The sequence below is a fragment of the Aquila chrysaetos genome, assembly GCF_900496995.4.
Source record: "Aquila chrysaetos chrysaetos chromosome W unlocalized genomic scaffold, bAquChr1.4 W_unloc_1, whole genome shotgun sequence".
Taxonomy (NCBI): domain Eukaryota; kingdom Metazoa; phylum Chordata; class Aves; order Accipitriformes; family Accipitridae; genus Aquila; species Aquila chrysaetos.
The window spans coordinates 2,209,725-2,237,305 of NW_024470321.1; the positions used below are offsets into that span (position 1 = coordinate 2,209,725).

At 45.1% G+C, this 27,581-nt stretch overlaps 1 pseudogene; it reads left to right on the forward strand.

Annotated features, from left to right (window-relative positions):
- Positions 1 to 778: 778 nt before the first annotated feature.
- On the forward strand, positions 779 to 27,581 carry LOC121232854 (annotated as a pseudogene).

Genomic DNA, 27,581 nt, shown 5'->3' on the forward strand with positions numbered 1-27,581 from the left:
CCCACTAAACCATGTCCTGAAGTGCCACGTCTACGTGTTTTTTGAACACCTCCAGGGATGGTGACTCCACCGCTTCCCTGGGCAGCCTGTTCCAATGCCTGACAACCCTTTCAGTAAAGAAATTTTTTCAAATATCCAATCTAAACCTCCCCTGGCGCAACTTGAGGCCATTTCCTCTCATCCTTCCTCTCCTTAAAAAAAAAAAAAAATCCCAGGACACCCCTGGGGCAAGCAAAGACCCTTTGCTAATCATAACTGCATTCTCACATCCCACCTCACCATCTGTCAGACCTTCTCCTCTAGTTATATCACCACCTGTAGCTCCTGGCTAGGGGCTGTTTCTTAAGGACAAGCCAGCCAATACACCACACGTTACTTAAAAGGCCAAGACTTCTGGACATTTACCCTTCCTCTGCCTACTTGGCATACAACTTCATCTGTCTTCTCTCCTATGGGAGGCTCCAGGCTTGCTGCCGATTTGGGAACAAGACTAGCTGGATGATACACATGTCAGGGTACAAGCATATTCAGCTTTCCCTTAAGAGAATTAAGGCAAGAAATCAGACAGACATTTGCACTTCAGTATATACCATTTTCCAAATTATTCAGTGCAAGCTAATGGCAAAGGCCTCACACACAGTAGCTGCTGTTAAGACAGATATAATATCATTCTAGAAATTTTGTTTGTAAAACAGACAAACAAATTGGGAGATTTTGTATTATTTACAGCCCCACCTTCTCATTGAGACTAGTTCACACTGGTCAGAGTAGCACCAAAATGCATTTCCTTGTGGTTAAGCCATTTCAAAATGGGAAGAATACACAGCTAATGGTTGTTTCTAGGTGGACCACCCTGGCTTATGAGGACCAGCTCAGGTTAGGTACAGTCCAGTCACAAACACTGAGAGAAAGGCTCCTTTTTATAAGACCATCTATGATCCTTCAGAATCCATCCAGAATAAAGGACCTCTACAGCCCCCCTAATGGCTTTGGCCAGTGGGAGATGACTCAGAAAGGACACAGAACATAAACAAGGACCATTAGACACAGCTGATAAATAAAAGATGCCCCTTTAATACCAAATGTACTACAGAAGTACAGTAAAACAATCAGGGCCAAAAGCCCTTTTTGCTTTTTAACTAGGTGTGGCAGTACATTCCCCCCATCCTGCCAGCAGGAAACAAAACTTCTCCAGGAAGGGAGAAGGGGAAGGAAACCCTGGAGGCCGCAGGTTGAAAGTTGAACTGGCCAATCGAGATGCGCCAGGTACACCGAGGTGACCCTCCTAGCCAATAGAATTAAATGACCACAGGTCAGATTCGACAGGGGTATAAATGGGGTCCCGCCGGAGGACACGTTGGCAGTCCTCCTCGGAGCAGCGGGTCTGCAGTCAGGGACTCCCCCTCGGGTCGGGGCACCGCCCGAGGTAACTCCTCAAGGGAGAGAGCCCTCAGCTTTTAGGTGAGTGATACGCATGTTTTGGAGCCATCACTTTAAATCTTGGGGATTCTTAAGTCGGCCGTGTAGTATTAATTCTCTTTACATCATTGAGCCTGTGGTTTTATAAAATGTTACCGGACTTCTAACTAACTTTTTACTGAAGAATAAATCTGAGTTTTAACACCTGTTGGATTTGGTTAGTTGTGCATCCGTAACATTTTAAATTGGCGTAGTCGGTAGGATTCGAACCTGCGCGGGGAAACCCCAATGGATTTCCAGTCCATGAGGAGTCACCACCGCACTGGAGTGATCGCTCTTCTTGGGGCTGGGGCGCACCCCCCCCCCCCGCCTCCATACCCCCCCCCTTCCCCTTCTCCCCGCCGCCCCATCCAGCTCCCACGGGGCACCGCCGGCCGAGAATCCTGGAGCCCACCCGGTGCGGCCCGCCCGCCCGCCATGCTCTCCGGGGCTTCCCCAGCCTGCCGCCGCCTCAACCCCCGCCGCCCCCGCCGCCCGCCGCTCCCCACCACAGGCCGCTGCCACCGCCGTTCCCGGTGAAGGGCAGCCTGCAGATCCGGAAGAATGCCATCACGGACGACTACGAGGTCACCATGCAAGTGCTGGGGCTGGGCATCAACGGGAAAGTTTTGGAGATCTTCAGTAACAAGAGCGGGGAGAAGTTCGCTCTCAAGATATTGTAGGACTGCCCGAAGGCCTGCAGGGAAGTGGAGCTGCACTGGAGGGCGTCGCAATGCATGCACATTGTCCGCAGCATGGACGTCTACGAGAACCTCTACCAGGGGAGGAAGTGTCTGCTCATCGTCATGGAGTGCTTGGACGGCGGGGAGCTCTTCAGCTGAATTCAAGAGAGGGGAGACCAGGCCTTCACAGAACGGGAGGCTTCAGAGATAATGAAGAGCATTGGGGAAGCCATCCAGTACCTGCACTCAATCAACATTGCACACCGGGACGTGAAGCCGGAAAACCTCTTGTACACCTCCAAAAGGCCCAATGCTGTGCTAAAACTCACGGACTTTGGCTTTCCTAAAGAAACCACCACACACAACTCCTTGGCCACTCTGTGCTACACGCCGTACTACGTGGCCCCGGAGGTGCTGGGTCCGGAGAAGTACAAGTCCTGTGACATGTGGTCCCTCGGCGTCATCATGTACATTCTGCTCTGCGGGTACCCCCCCTTCTACTCCAGCCACGGCCTGGCCATCTCGCCCGGCATGAAGAAGTGAATTCGAATGGGCCAGTACGAGTTTCCCAATCCCGAATGGTCCGAAGTGTCGGAGGAAGTAAAGCAGCTGATACGCAACCTGCTGAAGACAGACCGGACCCAGTGCATGACAATAATGGAGTTCATGAACCACCCTTGGATCATGCAATCCATGCAGGAGCCCCAGACCCCACTGCACACCAGTCGTGTGCTGAAAGAGGAGAAGGATCTGTGGGAGGATGTGAAGGAGGAGATGACGAGCGTGCTGGCAACCATGCGAGTGGACTACGAACAAATCAAGATCAAGAAAACAGAAGATTCCTCAAACCCTTTGCTGATGAAGAGGCGGAAGAAAGCAAACCCCACCGAGCCTGACACAACGGCAGAAGAAGTTTTTGAGAAAGGGAAGAAAATAATCCAAATCCTTTTGAAGGCTGGTTTTGCCATAAAAGAAAGTAAGGCCAAGGGACCTGCACAGGAGATCCAGTTTTTAGGAATAAAATGGCAAGACGGGCGTCGTCAGATCCCTATGGATGTGATCAACAAAATAGCAGCTATGTCCCCAACGACTAATAAAAAGGAAACACAGGCCTTCTTAGGTGTCATGGGCTTTTGGAGAATGCATATTCCAAATTACAGTCTGATTGTAAGCCCTCTCTACCAAGTGACCCGGAAGAAGAACAATTTTAAATGGGGGCCTGAGCAACAGCAAGCCTTTGAACAAATTAAATGGGAGATTGTTCATGCAGTAGCCCTTGGACCAGTCCGGGCAGGACAAGATGTTAAAAATGTGCTCTACACTGCAGCTGGGGTGAATGGCCCTACCTGGAGCCTCTGGCAGAAAGCACCTGGGGAGACCCGAGGCTGACCCCTGGGGTTTTAGAGTCGGGGATACAGAGGATCCAAGGCCTGCTATACTCCAAGTGAAAAAGAGATATTGGCAGCATATGAAGGAGTTCGAGCTGCCTCAGAAGTGGTTGGTACTGAAACACAGCTCCTCTTGGCACCCCTATTGCCACTGCTGGGCTGGATGTTCAAAGGGAGGGTCTCCTCTACACATCATGCAACTGATGCCACATGGAGTAAGTGGGTCACACTGATCACACAACGGGCTCGCATAGGAAACCCCAGTCGCCCAGGAATTGTGGAAGTGATCATGGACTGGCCAGAAGGCAAAGATTTTGGAATGTCGCCAGAGGAGGAGGTGACACGTGCTGAAGAGGCCCTGCTGTATAATAAACTACCAGAAAATGAGAGGCAATATGCCCTGCTCACTGACAGGTCCTGTCGCATTCTGGGAAAACATTGGAGGTGGAAGGCTGCTGTATGGAGTCCTATATGACAAGTCGCAGAAACTGCTGAAGGAGAAGGTGAATCGAGTCAGTTTGCAGAGGTGAAAGCCATCCAGCTAGCGTTAGACATTGCTGAAAGAGGGAAGTGGCCAGTGCTCTATCTCTATACTGACTCATGGATGGTGGCAGATGCCCTGTGGGGGTGGTTACAGCAATGGAAGCAGAGCAACTGGCATCGCAGAGGTAAACCCATCTGGGCTGCCGCACTGTGGCAAGATATTGCTTCCTGGCTAGAGAATCTGGTTGTAAAAGTACGTCATGTTGATGCTCACATACCCAAGAGTCGGGCCACTGAAGAACATCAAAATAACCAGCAGGTGGACCAGGCTGCCAAGATTGGAGTGTCTCAGGTGGACCTGGACTGGCATCGTAGGGGTGAGCTATTTATGGCTCAGTGGGCCCATGATACCTCGGGCCATCAGGGAAGAGATGCAACATACAGATGGGCTCATGATCGAGGGGTGGACTTGACCATGGACACTATTGCACAGGTTATCCATGAATGTGAAACATGTGCTGCAATTAAGCAAGCCAAGCGGCTGAAACCCCTGTCGTATGGAGGGCGATGGCTGAAATATAAATATGGGGAGGCCTGGCAGATTGACTATATCACACTCCCACGAACCCGCCAAGGCAAGTGCCATGTGCTTACAATGGTGGAAGCAACCACTGGATGGCTGGAAACATATTCTGTGTCCCACACCACTGCCCAGAACACTATCCTGGGCCTTGAAGAGAAAGTTTTATGGCAACACGGCACCCCATAAAGAATCGAGTCGGACAATGGGACTCACTTCTGAAACAACCTCATAGACACCTGGGCCAAAGAACATGCCATTGAGTGGGTATATCACATCCCTTATCACGCACCGGCCTCCGGAAAAATCGAACGATACAATGGACTGCTGAAAACTACATTGAGAGCAATAGGGGGTGGAACTTTCAAACATTGGGATACACATTTAACAAAAGCCACCTGGTTAGTTAATACTAGAGGATCTGCCAATCGGGCTGGCCCTGCCCAACCAAGACTTCCACATACTGTAGAAGGAGATAAAGTCCCTGTAGTACGCATGAGGAGTATGTTAGGAAAGACAGTCTGGGTTAGTCCTCCCTCAAGCAGAGACAAACCCATCCAAGGGGTTGTTTTTGCTCAAGGACCTGGGTACACCTGGTGGGTGATGCAGAAGGATGGGGAAGTTCGATGTGTACCTCAGGGAGATTTGATTTTGGGAGAGAATAGCCAGTGAATTAGGCTGTATGATATTTAACTGCTAAATAACCTGCCAATGTATGTCATTGTATCTATAGTGGCTATATGCCATATCAAGGGTATTACAGTAAGAATTACCCAAATGACTGAAGGATGGACATTTGAAACTGAGCCAAGAACAACAGTGATAGAACTTGAACTGGCGCCCAGCAATTTCCTCAAGATCAACATCTTCGACCTGCAGACCAAGGGTGTGGGTTGCACCAAATGTACCAGCCAGAAGTTCCAGAGACAGCATACAACAACCCAACACCTCACACCATCTCTCTTATCCTGAAGAACTGTTACAACAGATGGAGCCTCAAAGTCATGGACTAAATAAAATTGATGGACATATTAGAGGGATAGCCCATTGACTAAGGGAATACTATTTGTATGTGTGTGTGTGTGGGGGGGGTCCATATACTTATATATAAGACAAGGAAAGTGGTAGTGGTTGATTGGAAAATGTAAGATCTGGGCATGATGTAGATGGTATGGAATAAGGGGTGGATAATGTCCTGGGTTCAGCTGGGATAGAGTTAATTTTTATAGGAACCTGGGAGGTGGGGGGGCACAGCCAGGGCAGCTGACCTGAACTAGCCAAGGAGCTATTCCATACCATGTGACATCATGCCCAGTATATAAATGGGGAGCGGGCTGGGGGGAGTGCTCTCAACTCTCGTGGGGGAAGTGGCGGAGCGTCGGGTTCTGGGTGGTGAGCAGTTGCACTGTGCATCACTCTTTTTGTATATTCTTTCATTAGTACCGTTGTTGTTGTTGTAACTTCTCTTTTTTTTTTGTGTTGTCCCAGTAAACTGCCCTTATCTCAACCCTCGAGGTTCCGGTTTGTTTTTTTTTTCCTTTTGTCTCCTCCCTATCCCACCGGAGGGGGGCGGGAGGAGTGAGCGAGCGGCTGGGTGGTCCTTTGTTACTGGCTGGGCTGAAACCAGGACAGCTTCCAATACAGTTAACTCTTGGGATCCCCCTGTCACACCAGAAATGCAGATGGGTTCTGCCCCTTTATAACTTGATGGCATTAGAGTACACTGTGCGCCGGTGTCTACTAGAGCCTTATACTCCTGTGGGTCTAACGTGCCAGGCCATCGAATCCACACAGTCCAATAGACCTGGTTATCCCTTTCCTCCACCTGGCTGGAGGCAGGGCCCCTCTAATTCTGGTCAGAGTATCCATTACCCACTTCTTGTAAAATTGGCTCAGAAGTCCCTTCAAGAGGATCAGAAATAAGATCAGCTCTTCTACTCTGTTTGGAAACTGGAGCAGCATTTTTCCTGGTAGAATCCCCTTTTGTGGTGGTTTTTCCTCGCAACTCACGTACCCATGCATTTAGGACCGAGGTAGGTTTTCCATCCCATTTCCTCATGTCCTCTCCATGACCACATAGGTAAAACCACAGGGCACCTCGTGGTGTGTACCTTCTATATTCTGTCTCTCGAGCAGAAGAATGCTCACTCCTAATAGCTGAGACATTGGTCCTTACAAGTGGGGAGTAGGACATATCCTCTTTGATTTGTTGGACATCCTGGGACAGCTTCTCCACAGCCGAAATGCAGGCTTGTAGGGAGGAGGAGAGATTTTCTTCGTATTGACGGAGTTGGCGAGCCACTTCATCCACTGTCGGTGCCTCTTCGTCTTTCCAGGTCATTATCACCAGTGTGTTGGCATAGGATGATGGTGCGCTCCGTACAAACTTCCACCACATGGGTCGTGTGCATGGGACTTCGTCTGGATCTTTGGGTAATTGTGGGTTGTCCGGGTCATAATGAATCGTCTCTAGCATGGCTAATTCCCTCAGATATTGGATACCTCTCTCCATGTTGGTCCACTTGCTTGATTGACATATAACATCTTCCTTAAAGGGGTACCTTTCCTTCACGCTTGACAGGAGTCGCCTCCAGAGGCTGATGGCTTGTGCCCCTTTTCCAATTGCCTTGTCAATGCCACCTTCCCTGGCAAGCGATCCCAGCTGCTTGGCTTCCCTACCTTCTAATTCCAAGCTACTAGCCCCATTGTCCCAGCATCGGAGGAGCCAGGTGATAATATGCTCACCTATACGGCGGCCGAAATCTTTTCGCATATCCTGCAGGTCACTCAAGGATAGGGACTGGGTTATTACCTCTGGTTCTGCCTCTTCCTCCTGTTCCCGTGATGACCCTGGCTCATCTTCCTCCTTCGCTAAGCAAACTGATTTTTTTGTCTATTTCTTCTTGTGTATGGGGGCAACTGATACTGGTGCGGGTTGGTCCACTGGTTCAGTTGCAGTACCACTTGCCGAGGTTTGGGTAGCCGCAGTGCTTATCACTGGCGCTGGAGGAACCGCAGTGCCCGTTGCCGAGGTTTGGGTAGCTGCAGTGCCTATCATCTTGTTGTTAGATCCAGAGACCTTTGAGGAGATTGAAGTAGACGGACGCCTGTAATCTTGAGAGCAGACAACAGACGACACTTTATTGCTAAAACACACACATACTTATAGTCACATATTCTGCAAAGTCACTGTACACGCGCACAAGCATAAAATGTGATTGGTTATATCAACACTGTACACGCGCATAAACATAGGACATAATTGGTTATACCAATTAAAACACGCGAAACTTGTCTCAGTCTAATTGGTCAAGATAAACTGCCGAATTGAGGTTGTTTGTGCCAAGTTCCCTTTATCGTGGAATGTGCACCTGTGTTCTTCTAATTGGCATCTTTCTTTTTTAGTCTTCTTGTTTATTCTGTTCAAGGTCTTCTAAAGGCCTCTGGAATGCTCTTGCGACCGATGTTAGCTAAATATGTGTCCACAGACCTTCTCTTCCCCTTGAGGGTACTGAGTGGTGTTGAACAGGGCTCTATAGGCATGGGTCAGGCCCCAGCACATTGCAGTAATTTGTATCTCTCTGGAGTTCCCAGGGCGACAGCATACCTTTTCCAAATATTTTACTAGTTCTTCCGGATTCTGCACTTGTTCAGAGGTGAATTTCCAAAACATTGGAGGTGCCCACTGTTCTAGGTACTTGCCCATACTACCCCACACACCCTGCCACTCATAATTATCCAGCCTCGGGGCAGATCTCTGGGTGATCTTCTTAAATAGTTGTTTAACCTTAAACAAGAGCTGAACCACATTCAGGAGTATGCTAATTCCTAGCAGTAGGACTAGGACTGTGCTGGTCTCAACATTCCAAGGGTATTCAAATTTTTCAAAGTTCCCAAATGCCATTGTAACTGGACTGAAGGAGAAGGGAAAAGGGAAGAAAGGGACCCCACCCATAGACTGGTTTTCCAAGGAGGAAAGGTAAATGGTGCAATTATTAATAGTTTCCCACAGATGGCTCCTGAAGTATAGAGGTGACAATGCTGACTGCAAATACTGGATTAATCCCACACCAATAACTTTATCATACCATAAACCAGTATTACGCAATACATCAAAGCGAAAACCTTAATCCACCTCCCATGGACGATAAGCAGCAGAAGAGGGACTACATACAGCAAGCGAGGTGATACATAACAGAACTTTAAAACCGAGAGCAACAACTCTAAGAACACATAAATCAACATAGTGACCAGCGACTATTAGACCAGTATAATGAATGCTTGTAACAAATTTGTTTTAACAAGCTCTGGTCAGGTTTGTCGTTATCTCAACCCTTCGTGCCCCACGTTGGCACAACAATTCCTCTAATACTATACTGGTTAGTGCTGAGATACTCTTGCTTTTAAGGTAGTCAGCTCAGTGTCGTGGTTTAACCCCAGCCAGCAACTAAGCACCACACAGCCGCTCACTCACTTCCCCCCCACCCACTGGGATGGGGGAGAAAATCGGGAAAAGAAGTAAAACTCATGGGTTGAGATAAGAATGGTTTAATAGAACAGAAAAGAAGAAACTAATAATGATAATGATAACACTAATAAAATGACAACAGTAATAATAAAAGGATTGGAATGTACAAATGATGCACAGTGCAATTGCTCACCACCCACCGACTGACACCCAGCTAGTCCCCGAGCAGCGATTCCCCCACCCCCACTCCCCCCAGTTTCTATACTAGATGTGACATCACATGGTATGGAATACCCTGTTGGCCACTTTGGGTCAGGTGCCCTGGCTGTGTCCTGTGCCAACTTCTTGTGTCCCTCCAGCTTTCTCGCTGGCTGGGCGTAAGAAGCTGAAAAATCCTTGACATTAGTCTAAACACTACTTAGCAACAACTGAAAACATCAGTGGTATCAATATTCTTCTCATACTGAACTCAAAACATAGCACTGTACCAGCTACTAGGAAGACAATCGACTCTGTCCCAGCTGAAACCAGGACACTCCTCTCTCCGGCTGCAGTTTCTGTTGCGCAGGAACTTTTTTCCCCTTCTTAATTATGTTATCACAGAGGCACTACCACCGTCGCTGGTTGGCTCAGTCTTGGCCAGCGGCGGGTCCATCTTGGAGCCGGCTGGCATTGGGTCTGTTGGACATAAGGAAAGCTTCTAGCAGCTTCTCACAGAAGCCACCCCTGTAGATGCCCAGCTACCAAAACCTTGGCATGCAAACCCAGTACAGGGTGACAAGGGATTTTTCTCACCCCACAAGGATGGTGTTTTTCAGAGTCACAGGGTGAGCAGTGACTTTCTTCCTCCAGCCCTCCTGATGCCATCTCAAGTCTAGGGGAAGGGCAATAAGAGGTTACTATTCTCTACCTTGGAGAGACTGTTCTTCAGCAGTTCATTTTAGACTTTTTTCCATTAAAGTAGTCTCCTATCCCAGCTGGGCCCTCTGGGCAGTGGTCATGTGGCCTTCCTGAAATTGTATACTTGCTCTGTATGGGGCCATGCTGTGCCACCAAGCAGTAAGTGCATTAACACAGGACAGGCACTTCAGTACCATATTAATCAACAAGAGGCCTCTGCATTAGGCCTGTGCCACTGAGTTTGAAAACGCTTCTTATGAAGTGCTGGCTACAGAGCATGTGAGTGTGCTGGTGCAACCAACCACACGTGCTGTACATCGGTGAATATGGGGAGCTCTCCATGAAGGTTGCACAAATTGCATGCGGGTAGACTTAGTAAGGACAGCCTGGTTACCTTCATCATAAAACAGATAAGGTGGCAATTAGAACTACTGAAAGCCAACAAAGCACTAGACCCAGATGACTTAAATCCCCAAATTATGAAAGAGGAAGAAAGGGAAACTGGAAACCTTATAGAAAAAAATGCCTACTTACACCTTTCTATTTGTGCACTTAGATTCTTGAGGGCAAACTTAGAGCTGCTGAATTTAAAAATACTCCAAATACTCATTTTCTTGCCATAATTTGAATTGGCACACAGAGCTGAGAGTCAGATAGTCAATTAGCCCACTAACTCCTTTAAAGATCTTCTCACACACCACTTCACGTTACAAGTTGAGCAAAGTACTATACAATCAATACACTGAGGATATTTTTCAAGACCAGAAGTATTAACATTTCTAACAAAATGAAGCTTATAAAAGCATAACCACAGTTATGGGAAGAGGCAGAGCCACAAGACAGCCTTTATATTTAAATAAATGTACAATCTTCAAATGCCTTCACCTTTCTTATCAGCAAGCCTGTGCACACTCTTGTCCAGTTTGTCACACGATTTATCTTTTCTAAGGGGGGAAGGAGTTTCTGTGAGAAGAACTGTTAAAAGACTGGCACACTTCGTAGGTGTGAAATGATTTAAAGAAATACTACTATTTTTAGTTTCAGTGAGATGTTTAGTTCACTGAGTGGCACTGCTATCTGTTCTAATCACCATGTCTACCTCTTCTTATGGCCAACATTTCTGATCATCAGAAAACTAAAATAAGCTTGTCACATATACATCATCTCCAGAGTAAAAATAGGGACAAGAAAGGGCTGGATTCACTGAAGAAAAGAAAATCCAAGAACAAAGAAAAATTTACCATGCAGCTCAAAATGCTCATACGAGCACCAACAAATTAGAACCTGGTACCACACTGGAGTCAGACATCATGTTTTATTTGTCTTCTAAGAAGTGCCTAAAGTATTTGTGTACTAAATCGATGTACCGAGATGACAGCAAGAGATTTCATAATAAGGTCACACATCAATTAACACAAAAAATCAGCAGAACTACATTTACAGAAAAGAATTCTTGGAATATAGGATAGCAAAATCAGCATTGGAAAAAGGATTAAATGCACCAAATTAGGAAAGTTGGGACACATGGGTAAGAGGAATGCCGGAAGTTCAAAACAACTAATTTTTAAATGTAAAGACTGTGAGAAAGGAAACAAAAAATTAGTCATATTAGCATCTCCAATATTTTATAGGGGCAGCTCTTTGTAGCTCTGTTCTGAATAGTCATTATCTGGCATTTAATATCTGTGTATTCACAACTACACAGTTAACCTTACTAGAAGCTAAGAATCTAAGGACTGTCTCTCCACACTTTATACATACCATTTTCTTACTGTCTTTCAAAGCATCGATTGGGCAAAGAAATTAACACAGCTGGCATTAAGAGTGCAACACAACAACAGTCAGGAGCACACTTGCTAGTTATATACAATAAGATCAAAAACAAATAAGAGCTGTGATGTTTTTTGAATCAACACAGAATAGTTAGCTGCTAATTCAACTTCTGACACACATTATGTGTGCATACAATTTTTCTTTGCTCTTTTGTTTTTTACCTGTTATTTTGACTTTTCATCTTACCAGGTCAGACCATATCATCTTGAACAGCCTCAGGGGCCTCTAAGCAATCAATTGCACAGAGTACAAAGGCTGAAAAAGCAACTGCAGGAACAAACTCTGCTATCCACCCAAGGGTACTGAGGGAGCTGGCAGAAGTGCTTACCAAGTCACTTTCCATCATTTATCAGCAGTCCTGGCTAGCCGGGGAGGTCCCAGTTGACTGGAGGTTAGCAAATGTGACGCCCATCTACAAGAAGGGCCGGAAGGAGGATCCAGGGAACTACAGGCCTGTCAGCCTGACCTCAGTGCTGGGGAAGGTTATGGAGCAACTCATCTTGAGCGCCATCACACGGCACGTACAGGACAAGCAGGTGATCAGGCCCAGTCAGCATGGGTTCATGAAAGGCAGGTTCTGCTTGACTAACCTGATCTCCTTTTATGACCAGGTGACCCACCTAGTGGATGAGGGAAAGGCTGTGGATGGTTACCTAGACTTTAATAAAGCCTTTGTCACTGTTTCCCACAGCATTCTCCTGGAGAAACTGGCTGCTCATGGCTTGGATGGGTGTACTCTTCACTGGGTAAAAAACTGGCTGGATGGCCAGGCCCAAAGAGTTGTGGTGAATGGAGTTAAATCCAGTTGGCGGCCGGTCACAAGTGGTGTTCCCCAGGGCTCAGTATTGGGGCCAGTTCTGTTTAATATCTTTATCAATTATCTGGACAAGGGGATTGAGTGCACCCTCAGTAAGTTTGCAGATGACACCAAGTTGGGAGGGAGGGTTGATCTGCTTGAGGGTAGGAAGGCTCTACAGAGGGATCTGGACAGGCTGGATCGATGGGCCGAGGCCAATTGTATGAGATTCAACAAGGCCAAGTGCTGGGTCCTGCACTTGGGTCACAACAACCCCATGCAGCACTACAGGCTTGGGGAAGAGTGGCTGGAAAGCTGCCCAGCAGAAAAGGACCTGTGTGTGTTGTTTGACAGCCGGCTGAATATGAGCCAGCAGCGTACTCAGGTGGCCAAGGCCAATAGCATCCTGGCTTGCATCAGAACTCGTGGCCAGCAGGACTATGGAAGTGATTGTCCCCCTGTACTCAGCACTGGTGAGGCCGCACCTTGAGTACTGTGTTCAGGTTTGGGGCCCTCACTACAGGAAAGACATTGAGGTGCTGGAACGTGTCCAGAGAAGGGCAACCAAGCTGGTGAAGGGCCTGGAGCATAAGTCTTATGAGGAGCGGCTGAGGGAGCTGGGGCTGTTTAGCCTGGAGAAAAGGAGGCTGAGGGGAGACCTTATCACTCTCTACAACTACCTGAAAAGAAGTTGTAGTGAGGTGGGTGTTGGTCTCTTCTCAGAAGTAACAAGTGATAGGACAAGAGTTGTGCCAAGGGAGGTTTAGATTGGATATTAGGAAAAATTTCTTCACTGAAAGGGTTGTCAAGCATTGGAACAGGCTGCCCAGGGAAGTGGTTGAGTCACCATCCCTGGAGGTATTTAAAAGACGTGTAGATGTAGCACTTAGAGACATGGTTTAGTGGTGGACTTGGCAGTGTTAGGTTTACAGTTGGACTTGATGATCTTAAGGGTCTTTTAAAAAACCTAATGATTCAACCTAAAAGATTCTATATTGAAAACGACTACACATTGCATTAAGAACCTGTTTTAAAATGTTGAATTTTGTTAACAATCCAGAATTCTGAACAGTTTTGCTGTTGCCACAGTCACTATGGTTAGGCATGATTAAATTTCTAAAATAGAAAAGCAACAGCAGATTTGGGGAGGGAGGTTAGAGGAAGATGAGAAAGACCCCACTTTCTCTTATTCTGTGCAAAACTTCTGAAACTCTAAAGCATCTAAGATGATCATCTTAAACACATTAAACTACATTTACATTTTTACACCTTGTTCTAGAACTTCATTAATGGAAAGCTCACACTAAGAAAATATTACTTAGAGGCCTGTTTCCTTTCAAAGGATTCACAGAAAAAGTCTTTAAAAGTTTCTAAAATTTAAAACTTTTTGGAAAAGTAATGTTAAATAGAAGGAACTTTGCAGTAAAGGTTATTCCTCAGGACAGAAAGTACATTCCTTCTTTGTGGCCTGTAAAATACAGAGAACTCTATTACAAAAATTTACAAGTAATTACAAGGTCAAAAAAAGATTATTTTTTTATTCATTTTTCTTTGTTATAAACCACCTTCAGCTGATACTGGTTTGACCACAGGACTTCAGGCTACATATATTCCAAAATCATTGCAAAATACTAAACAATTCACTTGTGATTTTTCTCCTCTTCACAGACAAATTGTGGTTTTCCTACGTGGATTAATCTTAAAATGAACTGGTTTCTTCTCCTGCAATGTTATGCTTACTTGACACTTCATACCTTCCTTGCTTTGTTTTTTGGACTACATCTGGGAGAAAGAAAATTTCCCCTAGCAGCAAACTACAGACTGCCCATAATTCAGAAAACTCTCCCTAAAAATTGAGAGAGAGAAGTGTGTCTTGTTTGGTTTTGTTACTATGCCTGCTAGTGGTAATGCTTAAGATGATTGAGAAGCTTCTTGCTGAGTCTAGACTGAAGTACATCCTAATTACCATAATCCTACCAGGCAATAAAAAAAGAAAGAAATCATACCTCCCATGCCATGTTCAAGAGTGACAATTTGATACATCTAAGGTACATAAATTACTTTTTCTGGGTGAATATCATTGTTATGGCTTAGATTAAGAGAGAAATGTTCTTTTAGACTACACATAATATCAAACTTGTTCCAAGGTTTATGAGATTATTTACTATTTAGGATGTTTCCTCATTGCTCAGAAGTTATTATTATATACTCAGAAGCCTGTGAGCATATTCTGGAATATGGCACTTAGCATGACAGTATTTAACTGGCATATATCCATATTTCATATTTGAAAGTATCTTATTTGTCATCTTCTTTTGAAGATCTGAGGTTAGATTTGACTTTCTAGGCAAATGACAATGCACAGCAATTTTTTTTATTTGCAGAAAAATCCCCCACAAATTCCATATAAATTTGCTTTGAAAAAGGAAATCCATTGTGTTTGTACAGATAAGCTATGCACAAATCTTTAATCCTGTTTCATGCCAGCAAAAGTAAACATTTTAACCATAGCATGGAAATATTTTGCAGGTGCTGAAAATGAAGTATAATGGAATAGTTTAACTGCTTGAATATGAAAGATCCCATTAAAAATTCAAGCAAATCAATACTAAGAAAAATAGCATTCTGTCACATGTAAGATCTTTCTATAATCTTTTTAGTCTTTGTTCAAATGTGCTGTCAGGAGAGGATTCTTACCATTACACAAAAAGATATTCTCAGCTTCTTCAAATGTCTTTCCATTTACTGTGTAGTAAGTAAAGTCAGGAATTCAAGAATGTAACCTGTGTGGCCTATTTTGATGGACATACCCTGAGATTGCAATTCCATAAGTGATTAACACAGAGGAAACAAATACCTCCTTGTCATCTATTGGCTGAAGAAATCGCCATCATGGTTGTCAAAGCAAGCAGCAGAAGTTACTGAAAGGAAGAAGAAATGAGCATCCCTCTGGGCATCAAGTTTACAGCACTAAGCTATTTCACTGCAATATAGAGGTTATTTCAAATTCAGATAATTCTTCACAGCATGACTGACCGTATAGAGTAACCTTGCACACTAGAAGGATATTAACAATTTCCATAAAGTATTATTTAATCCCTTATTTTTTGCTAAAGAAAACTGCTGAGAAGAGTCTATCATTAACTAGCAGGTGATCACACACATGTTCTTTTGTGACTGTTGAAAATGGAAAGGAAATACAATTTTTAATGCCTTCATCAGAATATTGTCCTGATTATTGGCACTGATCCCTTAAAAAAAATACTGACAAATCAAATTAACCATCAAAAGAAAAACAACCTGAAAGGAGTTCACTTTGTGAGGGAAGAGTAGAAGAGCTATAGATTTCTCAAGTAGCAGAGCCAAAACCTGACTATGGAAAGAAAGTCTGTAAATACTTATTGTAATAAGTTGTAATACAAAATTATATTCATTCACTGAAGCTAGACCATGAGCATTCATATTCTTGCTTTTTCCTTCTTTCATATTCTTTTCTTCAGAAGTCCACATGTGACCATTTATCCATGGCAATAAGCATAAAATGTGGGTCCTAGCTGTTTGTTAAGCATCCATATTGGTCTATCCCCACAGCTTGGATAATGTAAATAGCTTTTGTCCCAACAAAATCCCAGAATTATAGGAGTAACATAACATAAAGGCTGGTCATGTTGCTTGAGGAGCTGGAAGGTCCTTCTTACAGGTGTTTGTTCACAATCATAGATGTTGGGTCTCTCTAGCCAAAAGAAGGGAGACTTTAATTAAGGATCAGTTGTAACCAAGGTCTTCCAGGTCTTCAAGGGATCTTAGGAGGCTTTTTCCACATGATGGAACACAATGAGATTTCTAAACATCACACAGCAAGAGTGAATGTTTTTCTAACTTCCTGCCCGCAAGACTCTGCTTACCAAAGATTAGATGGTAAGACCACAGACCACAAGATGAAATTAAGGGGGACAGGCCCACCGAAAGGAAGGAGGAAGTGTAGACAATCATCTGTTACTGTTGTAAAGCTATTTCCACTCCCACTCCTCCTTCCCTTCCTACTTTACTTTCTCAATTTATAAAAGAATTAGAATAGGAAGTTTGTCATACATTCAGTTATCTCCAGCGGCTTACACAGCACAGCATCTAGCAAATGAACAATTAAACATTTTTGTCCCTACCCTCAAGCTTTCTGAAGGTAATCATAAAAAAGCTTGTCTCTAAATTTTTTTCTTCAGTTTTAGCTTAAGTGTTACCTAAATCCTCTTACTAATGAGACATGAATAATCATGTCAGCAATGACAATAAGAATCAAGCTGATATATCAATAAACAAATCTGGATCGAGGATTTTTTTCCTCCTTTTTAAAAACAGCAAAGTCATCGACTATTCAAATTAGACCTGAAATTCAGGTTTTATTTAAACAAAAGGTATACTAAATTAAATAATTTCTTTAAAACGTGAAAGTTTGGCCACACAGCTACAACATCTTGTGCTAATATATGAACAGGAGGGTAGACCTATTCAAAAAGTGAAGATTGCCAAGTCTCAAAACATGGAACAAGGTCTGGATCTGGACTTTGAGCAAAAAATATTAAATCAAGTGATAAGTTCTTTCTTCCTTTGTCTCTTTACAGTTCAAATTTCTTATAACCATTAAAAGAGCTTGTGCAACTTGATGCATAGTTCTGGTCCTCCCCTGTCATGTCATTTTTTTAATTTTTTGGAAGCAGGCTGGACAAGGTGGTCATTCCTCAGGAGTCCTTGGTTTGGGTTCCCGCCTGCCATGGTGCATCCCTGAGCTCCTCTGGGCTTGTGCAGATGGGCCTTTAGTGAGCTGCTGGCTCCTGCGATGGGCCCGGCAGAATATTTTTTGGGCTCCCACTCCTGCCATTGTCTCTCAGCTCCTTTGTGGGTGTTGTATCACATAACCTAACACTTAGATTTAAAAATAAAGAAATAGGCAAATAATCTTTGAAAAAAACTTTAATTTTTAAGGATGCTATTCAGAGTGATAACACATCTAGAAAATGGATATTTATAATTTAAGCTTTCCATTTATCCTTACAGTCTCAAGCTGTAATGACTGACAGTTACAAAAATGCTGGTGGAACTGAAGGAAGTAAAGTGGAAACAAAGTAATACTTAAAAACGGGAAAGTTGCATCTGGTTTTGCACCTTTCTTGCTTTTTTTTTTTTTTTTTTGTGTCTCATCATAGTTCTGCCTTGCTCGGCAGATCATAGAAGACTCATATTTTGAACACACTCTGAGGTATATTTCTCCTGAGTTTATCTGTCCATGCTTAGCTTCATCTTTTCATATAACTTCTGCCTGTTTCAACATCACATAGCAAGTGACAGATACATGGGGATAAGTACTAGCATTAGAAGGGATAAATACACATTCTGACTGTGGGTTTCAAATACTGCCATTGCAAAACCACACTTGGACACAGGGAGTCTGATTAGAGCCATGTGTTTAATTTTTTTTTTTTTAGAGTTTACAAGTTCTGGAACAAACACCAAGTACTTCAGTTTCTTCTAATGCTTTTCGAATAAGACAAAGTTCAGTAACACAGTACAAATTCCATAAATATAATACCAAAGTATTTTTGGCTTCACATTAATAGGGAGGCCAATGAACAGATTATAAACAGGCAATGAGGGGAATCTCACTTTACTGACTTTGGCCTAAGATTCCCTGAGATAGGGAAAAGAGAAACCATAATTGCTTATTTCTAACCAACACAGCGTAAGCTTGACTGGTAGCAATGTTTGTTATTAAGATTACTAGATTTTCTCTTTTATAACACCCTGCTCCTCAAGTGATTAGCTACTCAGCAAGATGGTGGCTTCAAATACTTCTCAGTTTCTTTTTACCACCTGGGCTTGCAGCATCTATAATACTTTGACCACCAAGAATCCAACAACTGAGATTAAACTTAGCAACATTCAAGCTGCTGCTGTTTCAATTTATTACCAGCCGTTTAAAAAAAAAAGTAATTTAAGATCTATATGAAAACAGAGTAATAATAGAGTTTCTGTCTCTCTCTATCACTGCTAACAGGGCTCAAAATAGCTAATCACACAAATGCAAGATCTAATTCTCCTGGAGTGTAACTGTATTGAGTTTGTGTGGCAAGGTTTTGGTAGCGGGGGGGGTTACAGGGGTGGCTTCTGTGAGAAGCTGCTAGAAGCTTCCTCCATGTCCGACAGAGACAATGCCAGCTGGCTCCAAGACGGACCCACCGCCGGCCAAAGCCAAGCCAATCAGCGATAGCGGTAGCACCTCTGTGATAACATATTTAAGAAGGGAAAAAGTTGCTGTGGGCACAGAAACGGCAGCCGGAGAGAGGAGTGAGAACATGTGAGAGAAACAACCCTACAGAAACCAAGGTCAGTGAAGAAGGAGGGGGAGGAGGTGCTCCAGGCGCCAGAGCAGAGATTCCCCTGCAGCCCGTGGGGAAGACCATGGTGAGGCAGGCTGTCCCCCTGCAGCCCATGGAGGTCCATGGTGAAGCAGATATCCACCTGCAGCCCGTGGAGGACCCCACGCCAGAGCAGGTGGGTGCCTGAAGGAGGCTGTGACCCTGTGGAGACCCTGCGCTGGAGCAGGGTCCTGGCAGGACCTGTGGAGACAGGACCCCATGGAGCAGGTTTTCTGGCAGGACTTGTGACCCCGTGGGGGACCCACGCTGGAGCAGCGTGCTCCTGAAGGACTGCATGCCATGGAAGGGACCCACACTGGAGCAGTTTGTGAAGAACTGCAGCCCATGGGAAGGCCCCACGTTGGAGAAGTTTGTGGAGGACTGTCTCCCGTGGGAGGGACCCCACGCTGGAGCAGGGGAAGAGTGTGATGAGTCCTGCCCCTGAAGAGGATGAAGCGGCAGAGACAACGTGTGATGAACTGACCGTAAACCCCATTCCCCGTCCCCCTGCGCTGCTGGGGGGGGTAGGTAGAGAATCTGGGAGTGAAGCTGTGCCCGGGAAGAAGGTGTTCTGAGATTTGGTTTTATTTCTCATTACCCTGCTCTGGTTGATTTGTAATAAAGTGAGTTAATTTTCCCCAAGCTGAGTCTGTTTTGCCCATGACAGTAATTGGTTGACTGATCTCTCCTGTCCTTATCTCGACCCACAAGCCCTTTGTTATATTTTCTCTCCCCTGTCCAGTTGAGGAGGGGAGTGATAGAACGGCTTTGGTGGGCACCTGACATCCAGCCAGGGTCAACCCACCACAGTAACAAAGCTTAGTGTGAGACAAGGGGAGTCAAAAGAATCTCAGTAGACATAATAAAGGGGGATGAAAGATGATGTTTAGCGCTTACATTGTTGAAATTAGCTGACATAGAGACAGTCCTTGATAAGAAGAGCTGGTCCTAAGAACCAGCCAATAAGCTAGAGACAGTTCCTGATAAGAAGCAGGAGCTGGCCCCAAGAGCCAGCTAAGACTGGTCTTGCGGCTTGGGTGAATACCAAGAAATCACTGAGCCTGCGCAAGAAAAAAGGTTACTAGCGGTGATGAAGAGGAGTCATCTATCTTCATCTCTGCGACCACCAGACGACCACCATAAAGAGGCACTGCGCAAGCGCAGTTGAGAGGAGACTATGGAAATGACCTCTCGGAGCTAATTTTAATATGAAGCGGGGACAGGTCATGCATATGTATAGGCGTATTGTGAATATGTAACACTTGACTGTATAAAATGGAAGCAAACTGCCGAGTCGGGCACGCACGACTTTGGTGGGACTACCCCCCGTGCTGCCCAGCGCTGAATAAACATACCTACTTTACAATCTCACTGATTGTGGAGTCCGTTTCCGCACGTCAAGTGATGACCATAGGAATTGCCTCTTAATGTGCACTTATGCCAGAGCACTGCTTGATTTCAAGGCAAAGACAGTCACATTGACACTATATCTTCTGAAAGCAGGCATACATCATCAGACCTAGTTACTCAGGTCCAGAGACCAAATGTCTACTTATTCTTACACTGCTAATGTCTGCATGAGCCACAACATCTGAAAGGTACACTTTCACCAAATTACCAGATACCAAACACTTGTTGCCTCTCACAGCAGTGAAGTGACCTCCCTTGCCACCATGCAAAGCAACATCAGTAAAACTGAGTGCCCTGGTTTCAGCTAGGATAGAGTTAATTGTCTTCTTAGTAGCTGGTATAGTGCTCTGTTTTGAGTTCAGTATGAGAAGAATGTTGATAACACACTGATGTTTTCAGTTGTTGCTAAGTAATGTTTAGTCTAAAATCAAGGATTTTTCAGCTTCTCATGCCCAGCCAACAAGAAGGCTGGAGGGACACAAGAAGTTGGGAGGGGACACAGCCAGGGCAGCTGACCCAAAGTGGCCAACAGGGTATTCCATACCATGTGATATCACGTCTAGTATTTAAACTGGGGGGAGCGGAGCTGGGGGGAATCGCCACTCGGGGGCGTCGATTGGCAGGTGGTGAGCAATTGCACTGTGCATCATTTGTACATTCCAATCCTTTTATTATTACTGTTGTCATTTTATTAGTGTTATGTGGAGGACCTCAGCTGGACCGAGGGGCCTGGGGAGGATATTGACCTTGACAAGATTGCAGTGTTCCTGTGAGAGAACAAGAAAGAACGAGAAGCATGCCTGGGAAACTAAGTTTAAGGAATGTGTTGACCGTTTGCAGTTGTGATAAGGAACCTGAAAAAGTCACCCAATGAGGGGTGAGAAAAACAACTTCTGACAGCTTTCTGACCAATAAGGGACAGACATATGTACAAGGTAACAAGTATAATGGGTATAAATTTGCTGGCTTGTAGTAATAAAAAAACCTTCTTTGCTTGTACTATAAGAATGCGTACTTGTCGTTTGTCCGTCTCGACCACGACAGTGTTATCATTATTAGTTTCTTCTTTTCTGTTCTGTTAAACTGTTCTTATCTCAACCCACGAGTTTTACTTCTTTTCCCGATTTTCTCCCCCATCCCAGTGGGTGGGGGGGAAGTGAGTGAGTGGCTGTGTGGTGCTTAGTTGCTGGCTGGGGTTAAACCACGACACTGAGCTGACTACCTTAAAAGCAAGAGTATCTCAGCACTAACCAGTATAGTATTAGAGGAATTGTTGTATCCAAGTGTTTTGGCACCATCATCACTGAGGGTCTTCTGACTGCTGGCAGGCTTAGTAATGAGTTCCCACTACTAGGGGATTATCAGACCAGGCCTGTTTTACTACCTCTTTGTTCTAAGCGGAGATCTAAAAAACATAGAACTTGCTAGGGAAAAAGTGTTACTCTCCATCAGTGATAAAGAACTACTTCTTCTAACCTTTGAAAGGGAAAACAAACAGCAACCATCCCTTATATCTCAACTCTTCATTGAATTCCCCACAGGGTAAGAGATTCTCACGTCCCAATTTCTCAGGACAATGACTCAGGTTTGCTGATTCCCAGGTCAGGATTAAGGTCAAACGACACCAGGGATCCTTTAATTCACAAAACTCAATTTTTATTTGCTCACAACAAGAATTGGCATGCTCACCACCAGAATTGGTATGCTCACAACAAAAATTGGCATGAAACTATGTCAGTAAACTGTGTAACGTGCTAACCATACATCACCAAACATATACTACAGGCCTTGCTCATTTGGGAATCAGTTCAGGGAAGATAATAAGGGGAGCCCTCCCATTGAGTCACGAGGTTCAGAGCAGACCCCCTTGCTTTCTAGACTCCTTCTCAGAGAGGAGCCTAGGGGTGGCTAGATCCACTCCTAGTCCCAGACTTGGTCAACGGTTTATGTCTAAAGGGATAAGGTGTAGAGATTATGGAAAAGGAAAAAGAAAGAGAGAAACAAGACAGAGAGAGAGAGAGAAGAGAAAGATGTCACCGGTCCTGGGTCCAGCGTTGATCCAGTCAGCTGAGGGGTCCAGTTCTGGTGGGCTTGCACACATGGGGCTTCAGTTTGTGTCCTTTTATCATTCTTGCCCCTCGGGCGGGCACTCGAATTCATTAGGCTAATTAGGTAGCCTTTGGGCCATGGGCTTGGGGGTTGTTTGGGGAGTAGCTTCCCCTTCCCTGCAGACCTGATCTTTCACCATACATGGTGAGCTGCCCTGTTCAGCTGTGTGGATTGTCCGGCTCATAGTTCACAAAGGAGTTTCACCATGTCTAGTGCACACAGGCGACTCATGGGGGGGGTTACAAAAGCAACCCAGCCTTAGATTGCCTTGAGGCCCTGTCTCTCTGCAGAGACGACTCGCTCACGGGGAGCTGTGTAGACAGCTTAGCCCTGGGTTGTCTGATAAACCCTAAACTAAACAGGGCAGTGGCTGTGCCATTCAAAGAACCAAAACCTGAACTGAGCCTCGAAATCCCTTAACAGATAGTATGCCCTGAGTCTCAATCCAACCACTATTCAGTTGCCTGAGGAAGCAAGGTAAAAAAACCCAAAACCTGGAGGGTTTCAGCTTCAGTTTCAAATGACAACCTTGTGTATTCAAACAATCACAGACCAACAAAGGAAAGATAAGGGGAAACTCCACTCAGACATACATAATCCATTTAGGCCTATATCATAATCCACTCATAGTCATACACACCATTCCACAAGTCAGGGGATAAAAACTCTAAGATTCAGGTTGGAAAAGGGGGAGTCATTTCTCCAACTATATAGTTGGCTTGTGAAGGAAACCCTTCCCCGCCTTGATCGGGACGCCGGTCAAGGTAACTTCCCTGGGATTGAAAGCCCTTACCTGGAGGGGTAAGTGAATATTGTTTATGCTTTAAGTTTATAAACGCGTGTGTGCTTGTGGTTGTCTGTGAATCGCTTGTGGTTGTAATAGTGTACTACTCTTGCCTTAAAAAATTGCAATAGTGCATTCCTCCATTGTATCTGTAAAACCTGCAATAGTGGCGTATTAAGTCTGTAAGTGAAGTTCAAATAAGTTGTTTGCTTGAACCTTGCAGTTAAGTCCTTTTCCGTCACATCAGCAAATCAGAACAGCATATCAGATCAGGGAGTTGTGCACCCTCCAGCATGCCCTCCCCCTCCTGTTGCTGATGGGTGCTGATCAGCTTCTTTTCACCTGTGCTTCCTTGCTAGGCAGAGTTCCTTGTTATGCGGAGTTAGTCGTTAAGCAGAACTTGCCCCACCACAATGTTTGAGACATTAACTCTTTCAGTCTCTCACAGAGATTAATTGCTAAAAAAAATTTTTAGACATATATATCTCATAGGTTATAAGACTCAGCGACACCATGGCCAGCCTGGGATCTGCCTGTGTGCCTTCCTATTAGCCCTCATGTAACTTCATTGAGTAATACAGAATGTCTAGAACCAACTAAACCTGGTCACTTGCTCCACACCAAATCCCCACGAGCTCCATGGATTTGCTGCTCTTCACAGCTCCAGATATCAGGCATCCCCTGGGAAATCCAAGCATCCCTATGGACTGCTTTATCACTTCAAGAAATCAACTCTTAAGAGCAGCACAAAGACTTCCCAAAAAAGATTTGAGAGCACCTTTCTATTCACTACAATTATATGCTCCAGTCCCAAGTCACAAGAACACAATCAAGAGGTTCAGCTTTCCTTTAGACAGAATTGCTCCAGCAGCAACTCCAGAAACACCCTTCACAACCACAAAGGAAGCATCAAACCTCTTCAGAAGCCTCCCAATGGGGACAGCTGCCTAAAGGCAGTTTTGAAAGGAACTGGAAGAGCCATGGATCAACACACTTGACAGTCTGACAGCTACTTCTATTACTTTTAGAAAGTGCCTGGGGTTACCTAGGACTATTGGTTTCTCAAAACTCTCAGCAAAGGGTTCACAGACAATTTCCAAACTCTTTCAAACCTTCCTGTGTTTCCAATGCCTAGCTGGAGACTGAGTGATGATGAAGTCAGTTCCCTAATACACCCAAAGTAGCAGAGGAAGCACCTACAGGACCTCAAGGGGAAGTGTCGTGGTTTAAGCCCAGCTGGTATCAAAGCACCACTAAGCCGCTCGCTCACTCCTCCCCCGTCCCCCCCCCTCCCCCGTCCCCATCCCCGGTGGGATGAGGAGGAGAAAATATAAAGAAAAAGCTCGTGGGCCAAGACAAGGACAGGGAGGGATCACTCACCACTTACGGTCACAGGCAAAAGACAGGCTCAACTTGGGGAAGAAACAAAATCAATTTACTTTACTACCAATCAAATCAAAACAAGGATAATGAGAAGTAAAACCCAAATCTTAAAACACCTTCCCCCCACCCCTCCTTCCTTCCTGGCTCAACTCCATTACTGGTTTTCTCTACCTCCTCCCCCCAGCGCAGGGGGACTGGGAATGGGGGTTGTGGTCAGTTCATCAGCCATTGTCTCTGCTGCTCCTTCCACCTCAGGGGGAGGACTCCTCACTCTTTCCCTGCTCCAGCCTGGGGTCCCTCTCATGGGAGACAGTCCTTCACAAACTTCTCCAACGTGAGTCCTTCCCACAGGCTGAAGTCCTTCACGAACTTCTCTGGCATGGGTCCTTTCCGTGGGCTGATCTTCAGGCACAGGCTGCTCCAGTGCAGGCTTTCCCATGGAGTCATGGCCATCTTCGGGGGCATCCAACTGCTCCAGTGTGGGGTCCTCCATGGGCTGCAAGTGGGCATCTGCTCCACCACTCACCTCCATGGGCTGCAGGGGGACAGCCTGCTGTCTCACCATGGGCTGTAGGGACATGACTTCCTCCCCCTCCTTCTTCACTGACCTTTGAATCTGCATAGGTGTTTCTCTCACATTCCAATCTCCTCCCCCACTGTAGGTTCCCCTTCTTAAATATGTTATCGCAGAGGCACTACCACCATTGCTGATTGGGTCAGCCTTGGCCAGAGGCGGGTCCGACTTGGAGCTGGGGAAGCTTCTAGCAGCTTCTCTCAGGAGTCATCCCTGTAGCCCCTCACCCGCTACCAAAACCCTGCCACACAAACCCAAAACAGGAAGAAATTCTGACTCTGCTTCTGTTGCACAAGCATCTTGGAGTCTCTCATTTCCAAATGTATGAGTATTTGACTTTGTTTGTATACAGTCCAAAATCTATCTGTATATGGCATTTCTCAAAGCTGCAATGACAGCACCAAACCAGGCAGAGTAATACACCAGAGAAACTATTTCAGTGCAGCATCTTATGTGTTTGTAAATTAAGCAAACACGGTACTACATCTCATATGTATTATCAATTCACTTCCTTTTGGGTTAGTCATATCTCAGAGCTTTATGAAACAGGAAAAACAGTTTTGTGCTGAAACCCCTCCACTGCAAGCCAATTCGGCAAGTGCATTCCCTCCTTTCTGTGGCATCACTGCCCCCATGTCTGCCTCTGCCGACTTCTATATATAAGGAACACAGCACAAATGTAAGAGTTATGCCTTGCCTAGAGCGGGTTCTTCGTAAAAGTAATAAACAGAGGAGTTGCTGTGGGTTACACGGAACAGGAAGCTGAGCTCAGTTTTGATAGAGACCTTTTACAGCTGCATCAAGAGTGAGATTTGTTTCTTTTTAGGGAGAAGGGATAATCCAGAGTTGAACTCAAAAGCAGAGAGGAAAAAACCTGTCCAGACATAGGAAGAGACAGTCTGTCCCACTTTCTCCGCTGCGACAATCTAGGGAAAACGACACATCACCAGGGACTCGCCCTGGGGAGAAAACGGACTAACACAGATACTGTGGATCAAACGATTTCTCCGTTTATTAACTGTGCAACACTCAGTTATATATGTTTCTAGTATCTACTCACGCATAAGCCATTTGTTGATCGGTTAACATGTGCCGTTCACGCGCTTAAACAATAGTCTAATTGGATAAAGTCCTCTAATCACGCGAATAGTTTCCTCCACCTGCATGCTGTCTTGCACTCTGTCTTCAGTCACGTCGCCCTCCTGTTATCAGTCACGTACGCCCGACCTTGTTCTACTTTTTGTGCATTCTTCAGCAAGCTCATAATAATTGTGCCTTTGTGCAGTTAGTAAACTTACAACAACAGATGTGCCTTGTGCAGTTTCCTTCGTCCTCCCACAATTTCTCCCACAAATTCTCCCACAATTCCCCCTCCCTGAGCTCATCTAAACAGTGTCGCTCGCAATAGGTGAGTATAATACATAAGTGTGCATAGTTTGTTTAACTATTCTAACATACTGTTCAAAAGCGCCAAAGCACAAGGAATGATCGTACAGACAACAGCCAAAATACACAGACTTCCAATGATGGAGAAACCCCATTTTTTCAACCAGCCAAACCAATCCTCAGGAATACCTGAAATCCCTATCACTTTTTACAGCATCTTGGAGTTGTCGAATGATCTCGGCTTGTTGTCTGATGGTTTTCAGTGTCTCGGTGTTGTTTGTAAAGCCTAAACAACAAAATTCTGGAAAAAGGGTGTTGTTTTGTTTGCATCGTACCTCAAATTGAGCCAGTAGAACATCTATGGGTGGAAGTAGTGCTTGTAATTGATTTGTTGTCGTTTCCTGAAGCGCTGTTAATGCGTCGATGGCTCGAGCAGTGGCGTTTCCTTGTTTTAAAACCAAACAGGCTAAAGCTTGAATATTCATTCTGTTTATCCAAGGTCCTACTTGGAGTAACTGATGAGAGTGTCAAGTATAAAAAATCAGTGGGTAAACGGACGTTGGGGTCACAAGAGCTGTCCAATTTCATTACCTGTACAGTTCCTTTTTCTCGACGTGTCACGTTGATTAATTGTGCTTCTGTAGGTGCCCAGGCTTTCAATTGTCCTTTGGAACAGAGTCCTCCTCGCAGTTTTGGGGGTATCACTTTGTAGGCTGTTAATCCTTATTGGTTCCTTGTACATCTGGTCGGATCCATTTGGCCGGTAATCATCTGGGTCCTGAGTCTGTTTGGACACAGGCGTATCCTCACCCCCATTGTAAAATGGGTACCGGCCCTTGCCATTCCATCGTGATTGGATCTCGATACCGAACTGGTGCTCCCAGCGTACGGTCAGATAGCAATGCGGTAGAAAAATGTCGCTGTGCCGCGGTGTGA